The sequence below is a fragment of the Trachemys scripta genome, chromosome 1 (assembly GCF_013100865.1).
Source record: "Trachemys scripta elegans isolate TJP31775 chromosome 1, CAS_Tse_1.0, whole genome shotgun sequence".
NCBI classification, from domain to species: Eukaryota; Metazoa; Chordata; order Testudines; family Emydidae; genus Trachemys; species Trachemys scripta.
Genome location: NC_048298.1, coordinates 281,249,420 through 281,262,239, shown reverse-complemented (window position 1 = coordinate 281,262,239; position 12,820 = coordinate 281,249,420). Strand labels below are relative to the sequence as shown.

At 44.0% G+C, this 12,820-nt stretch overlaps 1 pseudogene; it reads right to left on the bottom strand.

Annotated features, from left to right (window-relative positions):
* Nucleotides 1-764: 764 nt before the first annotated feature.
* Nucleotides 765-1,897, bottom strand: LOC117880666 (annotated as a pseudogene).
* Between the last annotated feature and the right edge of the window lie 10,923 nt (nt 1,898-12,820).

Sequence of the window (12,820 nt, the reverse complement as noted above, 5' to 3'; positions counted from 1 at the left end):
CGAGTTTTGGTTGATATATGCTGACTGGATAACAGGCCACACACAAATATGCTGGCCTTATTAAAATCAGCTGGAGTTTTCCCACGAATAACAACTGCTGGATCGGATCCTCAGTGGTTGTACAAGAGCTGAAAAATGATGGACAGACACTTCCTGCTGTTTGGAGCTCCATTCAGTGGGACTTCTGCCCTTGTCCAGATTTCACGCCAGTAGATCACAATGAAAGATCACAATTGTATTAAATTACAATTAATTAAAGATGCAGCTCAGAACTAAGGGTATGTCTACACTACGAAATTAGGTCAATTTTATAGAAGTCAATTTTTAGAAATTAATTTTATACAGTCGATTGCGTATGTCCCTACTAAGCGCATTAAGTCGGTGGAGTGCGTCCTCACTACCAAGGCTAGCATCGACTTACAGAGCAGTGCACTGTGGGTATCCCACAGTCTCCGCTGCCCATTGGAATTCTGGGTTAAGCTCCCAATGCCTGATGGATCAAAAACACTGTTGCAGGTGGTTCTGGGTACATGTCGTCAATCGCCCCCCGTTCCAGGAAAGCTACGGCAGACAATCATTTTGCGCCTTTTTTCCTGGGTTACCCATGCAGACGCCATACCATGGCAAGCATGGAGCCCACTCAACTCACCATCACCGCTGTTCTGGACAAGTCTACTGTGGAGGCTGCTGTGATCCAAGTAGCCAATGCAACCATTAACATTCTGTTATCAAGGGTAGTGACTCTGGGAAATGTGTGGGCCTTTTTAGATTTAAGGTGCATCATATTCCTGTCCTTTGTCGCTGATGAAGAAGTCTCGCAGCTGTACATTCCAGTCCGGTCAGCGCTGTAACACCCCATAGCACTTCTGTGGTTGACACATGTAACAGCTCCAGGGCTCTTGCTCTTTTGCTTTGGCTGAGGTACCTTGCCCTACTAGGACCTCCAAGCATTTGACACAGAAGCACCTGCAGCAGCTGGCATTGTTACACAGCAGCAGCTCCTTATCTTCGCAGCAGACGGTGCAGTAGGACTGGTATCCGTCCTCGTTGTACATGTAGAAGAGCTCCAGGAATCGATCCCTGCAAGTCTGGCAAAGGCCCCCCCTCAAACAGCGGGTGGAATATGTCTGGGTTTTTTCTCCCGCACAATAAACAATTGTCTTCAAGGCTCCTGTTGTTGTTTGTGACTTCAGAACCCATTTGTTCTCTGCTCTGGTCCTCCTCCATCCACTCCTTGCTGTTGTTGCAGAAGTTAGTCTTTAGCTGCTTGGCCGGGGGTTCTGGGAACGTCTTCCCTGCCCAGCTCCTAGCAATCTCCAGGGAATGGTGTACAGCTCATTGATAGGAGAACAGCTTATTAAATGTGCAGTGGTTGAAATGCTGCCTAAAAGCCATCAGACCCACCAGCTTGTCTGTTGAAACCTCGGAGAACTTCCCGTCCCCGAACCATTGCACCCAGTGCATTCTGAAGATTGCCTGACATTTGGACATACCGCTGTAGGAGATGATGATTGCAGGCCACCAGGAGAAGCATTTGATCTTCCCCCACACGAGCTCCCCAATTCCAAAATCTTTCCCATCCTGGTATTCCACCACTTCTCCTGCAACTCTGCTCTCCTGCTCCTCAGTGACGAGCTTGGGGGATCTGTTCTGGTCCTCCTGGATGCTGCTGGCAGACGTGGTATTGCTGCTCTGGGAGGACTCCTTGGAATCTTCCTCAGTGAGGTCAATCAGGGTGCCTGGACAGACATGGCCATCCTCCTCTTAGAGCACCGAATGGGAGCCAGAGACTCCAGGTCACTCTCTTCATCTCATGGAGATTCAGTCCTGCCTGGAATATCATGCGAGTTGGAGGCTTCTGCCTCAGGCTGCTCTCCCAGCTGGCAGCACGGCGTGGTCACACCTACCCCAGCCTACCTCTTGCTCCCATGGCTCATGAAGCCTGGACAGTAGTAAGGAGCAGTTCAACTATAGGCTGAGCAAGTACAGAATGGTGGTAGAATGTGCCTTTGGACGTTTAAAAGCTCTCTGGCACTGTTTGCTGAGTAGGTCAGACCTCAGCACAACCAACATTCCCATTTTTATTGCTGCTTGTTGTGTGCTCCATAATATCTGTAAGAGCAAGGGGGAGACATTTATGGGGAGGTGGGAGGTTGTGGCAAATCGCCTGGCATCCGATTTTGAGCAGCCAGACACCAGGGGAAATAAACAGCAAAGTGCACTGCACATCAGAGAGGCTTTGAAAACCAGTTTCATGACTGGCCGGGCTTTGGTGTGACAGTTGTGTGTGTTTCTCCTTGATGCAAACCCACCCCCTTTGTTGATTTTAATTTCCTGTAAGCCAACCACCCTCCCCTCTTCGAAATAAAGTAACTATTGTTTTGAAACCATGCATTCTTTCTTTATTAATTAAAAAAATGAGATAACGGACAAGGTAGCCAGGGTGAGATGGGGGAAGAGGGAAGGACAAAGTCACATTGCTTATTGTAGCCTCACTAAAAATCAAACTGTTTGAATGACAGCCGTCTGTTGCTTGAGCCATCCTCTGCAGTGGAGTGGCTGGGTGCCCAGAGCCCTCCCTCCTCCCACCACGTTCTTGGGCATCTGGGTGAGCAAGCAGCCAGCACTTCCCTCGGCCTGCACCGCTTTCCGAAGCCCCCCTGGAACAGTGAACCACGGCCAGTGGGAGCTGCAATCGGCTGAACCTGTGGACGCCGCAGGTAAACAAACCATCCCGGCCGGCCAGCGGATTTCCCTGATGGGCCGTGTGCCAAAGGTTACCAATCCCTGATCTATATAGTAAAAAAAAAGGTGCAGCAATGACTCTCAGAGCCTGGGTCAACTGACTCGGGTCCATGCCTCTCACTAGGGGTTAAAAATAGCAAAGTACACATTTCTCCTTGGACTGAAACCTGGGCTCTGAGATCCACACCCCTCATCAGGTACCGAGCAAGGGCTGGAGCCCACGTGGGAACATCTATACTGCTATTGTTTAGCCCCATAGTGTGAGCCCTGCTAGCCCAAGTCAGTTGACCCAACTCTGAGATTCACTGCTGATGGGTTTGTGTAACAGCGTGGTACCCACCTCTCATGAGTGCCCCTTCTGCTGGGGCATGCCTGCAGTCTTTAAACAGTCCTGGCCCTGGTATCAGGCCATCCCCTGGACTTCTTTCCTGGAGGCAATGGTTTTGCCTTCTTGGTCTGTTCTGGCCCCAGCTCTTTAGCTAGGCCCCTTACCTGTTCAATTCCCCTTCCAGGGCTGATTATAGGCTACTTCTCCAGTGACCAATGCAGAGGGGGACCTGGGTCCACCCACTACTCTGGGTCTTAGCCCAGGGACCCTAATAATAGCAGGCATGTGCCACCATGTTTCTTTAGCAAAACTGCTTTCAGTTCCCAGGGCTACTTCCCCATGGTCCCAGCCTTCACTGGTGCTTCACCCTTAGCTCAGAGCTCTTCTGTATTCAGGCCTAGCAGCAAGCCAACAGCTCTTGCTTCCCTGGTCCCTATCAGCACTGAGCTGTCCATGGTACTGCAGTTCCCTTTGGCCAGCTAGGAGCACCAATTGCCCTCCTCTGGCTCCAACAAGTAACTGACTATCATCTGCATTGCAGTGCCTTTTATATAGCCCTCCTGGTCCTTGATTGGCTGCTCCCTGTAGCCTCTCTGATAGCCCCTTGCAGTTTCCCTCCTGATTGGCTGCTTCTTGTTCAGTCTCTCTAGGCTGCTTAGAGGACTTAGCTTCACTGCTCCTTTCCTGGGATGAGTGTGGCAGGACAATGAGGCCCCCAGAAGGGGGCATCGGGACCTAGTTCACTCTGCCACAGGTTTGGGGGTTTTTGGGTGTAGATGTGTCCTGTGACTCAAAAGACAAATAGAAATTTCAACTGCATCTGAAAACATTTAATTTTAAGCAACAAATCTAAATAAACATAAAAACTCAGGGTAGTTATAGTGAAGAATGGACTATAATGAAGAGAGAAATCAGGCAAATGTGAAAGTTCTATGCTTTCAGGGAATAATTTATGTAAAACAAAAAAGAAAACATGTTTAAGTACTAGAAAGACAAGGTGTGTGAGGTTATATCTTTTATTGGGACAATTTCTGTTGGTCAGAGAGACAAGAATTTGAGCTACAGAGAGCTCTTCTACATGTTTGAGAAAGGAACTCAGTGTCGCAGCTAAATACAAGGTGGAACAGATTGTTGAGCATAAGTAGTTAAAACATATTGTAAGAGACCATTCAAGGTGAAGTGGCAAGTTAACTCTGTAGTCAAAACACACAAAAGGGGTGAGGAGTTAATGAGTTACAGATTGTTGTAATAAACCATAAATCCAGTGTCTTTATTAAGACCATGATTTTTAGTGTCTAGCAAAGTTATAAATTTAAGCTCCCCAACTCATCTTTTGAAAATGTTGTGCAGGTTTCCTTTGAGTACACAGACTCAGAGGTCATATATGAAGTGATCATTTTAGGAGAAGTGTTCATCCACAGGTGATATGGTATTTTTGTCTTATCATTTTTCTGTGTGAATTCATTCGAGTAGTGATTTCACCCACATAGTTGTTATTGGGGCATTTAGTGCACTGGATGATATATGTCATATGTTGTGATAGCATGTGTAGAACCCATGGATCTTGAAAGGTGAGTGGGGGGGTATTGATCATCATATCCTAGAATCAACACAGCTACAATAACACTGCAAGTATGCCAAACAACATATAAGCACATTTATACCAGTATAACTGCATCTATACTAAGAAGGGTTGTATTATTTTAATTATACCAGCATAATTAAAGAGATTGGAGTTGTCTAAGCACACAAATTGTAAGTCCCACTGCAGCCAATGGAACTTCATCAGGTGCTTAAGTCTTTGCTGAACTAAGCCCTATGCAAAATGAAGGCAGTGGAGAATTAGGTTCATTTGTGTACCTACATACATCCCATCTTACTCATCAATCTGCTGTATTGCAGTCTTACATTTGGAACGTAAAAACCAGTATTTTCAGCACTGCAGTATCTTTTCTAGACTGCAATCAAAGAGGTGATTGTTTCTGGAAAAATCACTCAGAGAAGGGATATGGCACCATGCGGAAAAGGGGCAAGTAATTAAATATTTCCCTGCCCTTATTTCAATTCATGGTGTGATACAGCAGAGGTGGAGGGCATCAGGAGAGTGGGAAGTATATAAGCCTCAGGATGATCAGAGCCTTATTCCCTCTGGACTAAGGAGAACTTACTACAGGGTAATTAGAACACCTGGAGCTGATTAAGGTCCCACCCGAGACCTAATAAACCCCCCTGCTTCAGTCAGACAGGAGAGCTGACTGTAGTTTGGATGAGTACTGGTGTTGACCAGAGGATCAGAATACCAGGGAGAGAGAAACCCTGCCCAAGAAGGGCAGAGGGACTCCCCCAGCATAGAGGACTGAGAAACCCAGCCCAAGGGGAAAGAGGGTAAGCCTGTGAAGCTGAAGGGGCTGGGAATGGAGGAGGTGGTGAACCTAGGTCCCTCCCCCACTCCCCTTCTCTCCCTCCCCAGGGCATTAGTGGAGTCCAAGAATAGGGGCAGGGGCGGTGCCCTGACCCACCACACCAAGGAAAAGTGCGGGACCCATTACAGTAGCATTGGCCATTTGCCACACGGGGTATCATTAATTCTGTACTTGTGATGTTATACAGGTGACTATAATTATGAGGTCATACTCCTCATGGATGAAGAATTTGAACCTGCTCTTACTAGGATCAATAGCAGGGTTTTTCCCTTGGCTCCAACAGGAAATGGAGGAGACCAAGAAAGAGCGAATAGTGAGTTAAACATCAAGTCTACCCCAATAACGTCTGTGGGTAAAGACTGTGCCTTGTGAGAGAAGAGACCATGAAGTACAGTTACTTTACTAATTAACCTCTCATTATTGGTTACATCAGCTTAGAGGAGCAGGAAATGCTGGATATGTTAATTCTTGTAATTTAATTACCATTACTGATTTCCATTACCATCTCCCTCACACTTACTGCTACTCATTCATCCTTCACCTCCAATGAGAAATGGATACCTTCAGGAATGAGATTAAGAAATCGGGAGCTAGAGACTTCCATCCCCACTGCTGTGTTTACATACCCATGAGAATGTCAATGTACAATTAGAAATATTGCTGGGTGCACATCTTTATGAATTGCATGAATCAGACTTCAAAAGACCTCAGTAAAATTATTTTTACAGTTCTTTCTAACTTACAGCTTAAGAGTTCCAGAAGGTGACTATTCAGACCATTCTTTCAGATGGTCATGATGCTATATCGTGATTCACAACTACGAACAGAGGACCAAGTTCGGAATCCATTTGAAGTAAAATAGTCAAAATTTGCCAATGATGTCAAAGAAAGATCAGTATGAGGCAAGATTATTTTTCCATATGAGGAAAAAACAGAGTCAGTGTCATTCCATATAGTTAGTTAGAATAGCTTAACCCATCCCTGAACAAAGCCTAACTAATCAGGCTTTGTTTTCAGAAATCTGTGCGGATTGCGGCATAGAAATCTAACTCTCCAGCCTGTAGATAGGAACTTGGACAGAACATAACTACCCAGAAGGTGACATTCTAGTGTATGAGTTGTAGTAGTTGCTGTTGTCCCTCATTCCTGCCTTCAATGTGGGGATTTAGGAACACTGGATCCACTTAAGCACGGATTCAATGGTTCTTCTTCGAGCCCACCCACAGTACAACCTTTGACCCTGATCACTTCAGGATAGGCCAAAGCCCACAGCACTCATGTATCAAGGCTCCCCAGAGCAGCTACTCCAACACAGTCCAAACCTGAACAGGATGAACAGGACTGTTGTGGTTCTTGTGTATCAGAGGGCTACATGCAGACCCATGCACCTGTGTGAATTTTATTCTTAATGATACTCAGTTACAGTGTTATATTTCACAGAATCAGGCCTGATTGGGCAAAACTTCCATTGATGTCAAATGAATTTTTGCATTAGAAAGGACTACAGGATCAATGTCCTTCATTGCAAAGCAATGTAACATTAGATTCTCCTCTTAGTACAATATCTTGGCCTCAGTAGCTGACAATACTGAAAAATTCAATGAAAGCTAAAAAAACATTTACTTCTGATTACTGTTTGTTTCATATATAGGTTTGATAAATAGATTTGACTGGCTTTAAAAAGTGAAATAAATATGCGTTTTGATAATCTATTTAAAAGTACGCATGTTCTGGAACTGACCTCCTTGTATAACATCGCATAATAACGAACAGAGGCATATGAAAAAGAGGGCAGAGTTGGAGGGGAAAAAAAGATAATTGCCTTGTGACTTTTCCACTGAGTAATCTATAAAGAAAAAAATTGTATGAGCGCTTTCATACTATTTTACCACATCATTTTGTCTTTGACAAATGTGCATAGCTTTGAACTATTGGATTATATATGTCCCCTGTAGCTGCTTTTAAGCATTAACAGAAGAAACTTAACATTTATTTATTTTTTAAAGGGCCCAAATTTGATCCAAAATTTAGACTTTGTAGAAATGACTTATCATATTTTAATATTTCTTGATCCAATAGGAATAAGCTGTTTTTAAGACAAATAGCACATAAAGCATTTGTGAACCAATCATTGTAGTATTGTGCTTGTGCATTAGAACCTGAAAGCAAAATTCACTAAAAACCTGACAATAGGAAAAGTGAAACTGACTAACTTATTTTTATTGCCGAAACAAGTAAACGAATAGTGAAAAATTATCAAAAGAGTTTTCTCTTCTATTATAATTAAAGGAATTTTGTTTCAATTTACAGATACCAGACCATATCCTGAGCAGTTGTATGTTAACATGGACCCAGTGATGTTTCATACAGTTTAAGGCCAGAAGGAACCACTAGATCATCTAGTATGACCTTCCATATATTTCAGACATTAAATTTCACCAAATTATCCCAGTATTGAGCCCAGACCTGTGTGTTGGACTAAAACATATTTTCCAGTCTTGATTTTAAGATATCAAGAGATGAAGAATCAGCCACTTCCCTTGGGAATTTGTTACAATGTTTAGCCACCCTCAATGTTAATAAATTCTGGCTAACTTCTAATTTGAACTCATCTGGCTTCAGTTCCCAGCCATTGGTTCCTGTTATACCTTTCTGCACTAGACTAAAGAGCTCCTTAGTACCCAGCATTTTCTCCTCCTGAAGGTATTTACACTGTAAGTAACCCCACAATCCTCTTTTTGATAAACTACATAGATTGAGCTCTTTAAGTCTCCCACTGTAAGGCATTTTTTCCAGCCTTCAAATAATTTTTATGGCTCAATTTGGCATCTTGTCCAGTTTTTCCAACATCCTTCTTAAGATGTGGACAACAAAACTGAATGCAGTATTCATCTCCCCAATCATGGACTCATCAAATCATAAAAATGTAGGGCCAGAAGGGACCTCAAGAGGTCATCAAGTCCAGCCCCATGTACTAAAGCAGGGCCCAGTAAACCTATTAGACCATCCCTATCGGGTGTTTGTCCAACCTTTTCTTAAAAACCTCCAATGAATGTTGAGTATTTTGAACACGTCTGCTTTATCTACATTATTATTAATGTGCAGTTAGGAACAAAAGAAATCCTAGAAATGGTACCTAGCCTAATATTTTTTAAAAACTCCTTATTGTCCTTAGCCTGGCTAACCATGGATTTTTCCCTGATGTTCTTAACTCTGCTTATCAATTTTCTGAACTTGCCACCTTCTAGTCTATATTGATTGCTATCTATATCCCCTTTTGTTTCATTTCTTATACATTGCCTTTTTATTTCTAATTTCTGTCTTCCCTTCCCCACTGCACCAGGATGGGCTTTTAGACAAAGTTGCTCTCTTTCTTGATTGAGAAAGCATGTTTTTTTGGCCATCTGAAACTCGTCTTTAAGCACTCCACATTTGCATTCATTTTAATGTCTAAACTTTAAATCACTAACTCAGAGGTGGGCAACCTGTGGCCCGCAGGCTGCATGTGGCCCATCAGAGTAAACCGCTGGTGGGCCGCGAGACAGTTTGTTTACATTGGCTGTCTGCAGGCACAGTCACCTGCAGCTCCCAGTGGCTGCAGTTTGCTGTTCCTGGTGAATGGGAGCTGCAAGAAGCAGTGGCCAGCATGTCCCTGCACCCCATGCTTCTTCCCACAGCTCTCATTGGCTGGGAACGGCAAAATGTAGCCACTGGGAGCTGCGGACGGCCAATGTAAACAAACTGTCTCATGGCCTGCCAGTGGATTACCCTGATGGGCCGCAGGTTGCCCACCACTGCTTTAACTTACAACTTTCATCAGGTTTGAGAAATAAACCCTTTTGAATAAAGTACACACACACACACTCTAGTTTGCACTGTCCTGTTTGCCTATATTGAACATAATCAGGTCATGATCACTGGTCCTTTAGCAACCACCAACTTCCGGTCCACTGATTAATTCATCTTTATCCATCAAAAGGAGATCCAAAATAGTTACCTCATGTTAGGTGCAATACTTTTTGTGTTAGAAAATAATCATTTATAATATTTAGAAACTGTAATAATGTTTTACTACCGACTGCACAACCTCCCCAGCAGACAGTTGCCAAATTAATGTCCCCCATGAAAGTACAGTTGCTCCTTCCACACAAGTGTTTGAGCAACTTATCCTCTTCCCTGGTATGATTCAGTGGTCTGTAACAGATACCCACTAGTAGATCCTCCTGGACTTAGTAAATGAATGCATATCAATCAAAGATCCTGTGGTTCTCAGTTATCAATAACTGTACAAAAAGATAAAGGTGTCTTTAATGTAGAGTGCCACCTCTCTTACCCATGCTAACCTTCCTGAATACAGTGTTTATATGCTATTTATTTAAGGGCTTAAGTGGTGTGTATGTAATCAACTAGTCAGTGTGTTACATATCCCCCTCTGTGCCTGATCCATAGAAGATGAGTCTATTACAGACCCAGCCTCAGAGCCTGGCTCCATAACTTTCAGCTCTGGAGATCCCCAGTGTGTCAGCCAAGACGGTAGTCATCACATCAGTGGGGGCCATAACAGACTCTCATCGTCTGTGAGAGCTGAGAGGGGGATCCACAGTAAAAACTAAACAGTGGATTATATATAAGCACCGTATCAGTCTTCTGCATAAAGGTGAATTTCAGCCAAGGAGAGGGAGACGGTTTCAGCCTTAAGTGGCAATATGGAACAAAGTACAAAGATGAAAGTGGAAAAAGAATATGAAGGGACCATCAAAGTGGGAAGCTTGAGTGGAGTCTCAGGATCAGAAAAGGGAGTGTAGTAAGCAGAAATGAAAGTAGAGCCTGTTTGGGGAGGACAAGGGGCTTAAACATGATGAAGGAGATGGTAACTGATGAAAAAAATTAATTGGGGAGTTTCATGGTCTTAGTTTCAGGAGATAAAATTGATTTTCACACCGGCATTCTGGACAGATTGGGGGGGAGCAAGGCAAATAGCCTGTCTTTTATCATAATCTTAGTGTTTCTATTTTTCTTACTGTTATTTATACTCTTTTGATGATTTTGAAAAGACCTGGAAGGTGGGGGGGAAAGAAGAGCAGAGAGAGTCCCTCTTGCCGTAAAATTGAAATACTGGTATTCATAGTAATAATCTACCCTACTCTTTCTAAACTGAACAGAATGGCCAGCACTCTCGGAAGAGTTCAGACCCCAGGCCAGCACCAAATTAAGTGACAGATATCCAGAAGAGCTCAGCATGTTGAGCCCTTTTCAAAATCTGGCCCTAAGTGTCACAGCAGGAACTGATCTCCTTGGAAATCTGGCCCCAATTGTGGGTGCTGAGCACCTGAAAAAAAATCTCACCCCATATTTCAAAAGCTGTTGCACTACTGATTCTCTCAATGAAAGAAGAACATAAAAGTAGCAAATGTACTATTTACAAAATATAGTACATGGAATTATATACTTAGATGTTTTCACTTTGTACTCCAGGACATTTTGATTAAAAAACAATAATTATAAAAAAATCAACCTGGTATATATTAAATGGATTAAAACTTGGTTAACTAATAGATCTCAAAATGTAACTCTAAACAGGGAATCACCATCGAAGAGGTGTGTTTCTAGTGTAGTAATTGGCCCTATGCTATTTAACGTTTGTATCAGTTACGTGGAAGAAAACATAAAATCTTCACTGATAAAGTTTGCAGATGACAAAAAAAAAAACGGGGGAGTGATAAATAATGAAGTGGACAGGGCACTGATTCCAAATGATCTGAACTGATTGGTAAGCTGACAACAGCGTAAAATGAACATTTTAAAATGGTTAAATATATACATCTAGGAACAAAGAAGGTAGACCACCATATTTATAGAACAGGGATCAGCAACCTTTGGCATTCGGCCCATCAGGGAAATCCGCTGGCGGGCCGGGACAGTTTGTTTAAGTGCAGTGTCGGCAGGTTTGGCAGATCACAGCTCCCACTGGCTGCGGTTCGCCGTTCCAGGTCAATGGGGGCTGCGGGAAGCCGCGGCAAGCACATCCCTCGGCCCATGCCACTTCCCGCAGACCCCATTGGCCTGATGCAGCAAACCGCGGGCAGTGGGAACCACAATCAGACGAACTTGCGGACGCGGCAGGTAAACAAACTGGCCCGGCCCTCCAGGGTGCTTACCCTGGCGAGCCACATACCAAAGGTTGCTGACCCCTGCTCTACTGCATGAGCTAAAAGCCAACTGGCTGTTAGCTAAGGCTATAGAGCAGACTCATTAATCTCTCTGTATCTCTCTCTAAGTGGTCTCAGTGCCACTATATGGGACAGAACACCACACCAAGGAGCTGTGAGGGTTACAGCTGCAATTCAAAAAGGTTGTTAATAAATTGGAAAGAGTTCAAATAAGAGCTATGAGAATGACTAAAGGATTAGAAAACATGCCTTATATTGATAGACTCCAGGAGCTCAATCTATTTAGCTTAAGAAAGAGAAGCTTAAGGGACAACTTTCACAGTCTATAAGTACCTACATGCGAAAATATTTGATAATAGAATCTTCAATCTAGTAGTGAAAGATATAAAATGATCCAATGGTGAGAAGTTGAAGCCATAGGTGCCAACTCTGTGGGTGCTCTGGGGCTGGAGCACCCATGGGGAAAAATTGGTGGGTGCTCTGCACTCACTGACAGCTCCCCTCCCCAGCACACCTCCGCTCTGCCTCTGCCGCCTCCTCTGAGCACACCGGAGCTCCGCTTCTCCCCCTAGCTCCCAGCGCTTGCCACTGTGAAACAGCTGTTTCGTGGTGGCAAGTGCTGGGAGGGAGAGGGGAAGGAGGTGGGGTCGGGGCCAGGATTTGGGGAAGGAGTCCAAAAGGGGTAGGGAGGGGGCAGATTTGGAGCAGGGACTTTGGGGAAGGGGTTGGAATGGGGCGGGGCCTGGGCAGGAGGGGGGGGCAGGACGGGTTGGAGTCGGGGCGGGGCCGGGCAGGGGTTGAGCACCCTCTGGTGCAGGGAAAAGTTGGTTGTCTATGGCTGAAGCTACACACATTCAGACTGGAAATAAGGTATACATTTTTAATAATGAGAGTAATTAACCATTGGAACAATTTACCAAGGGTTCTGGTGGATTCTCCATCACTGGCCATTTTTAAATCAACATTAAATGTTGTCCCAAAATATATGTTCTAGGAATTATTTTGGGGAATTTTTATGCCCTGTAATATACAAGAGATCAGACTAGATGATCACAATGGTCCTTTTTAGCCTTGGAATCTACAAACTCTCTGAACCAGTCAAGAAAAACAAATTGATGAAGGCTTTAGTGCACATGTACATCACACTGCATTAA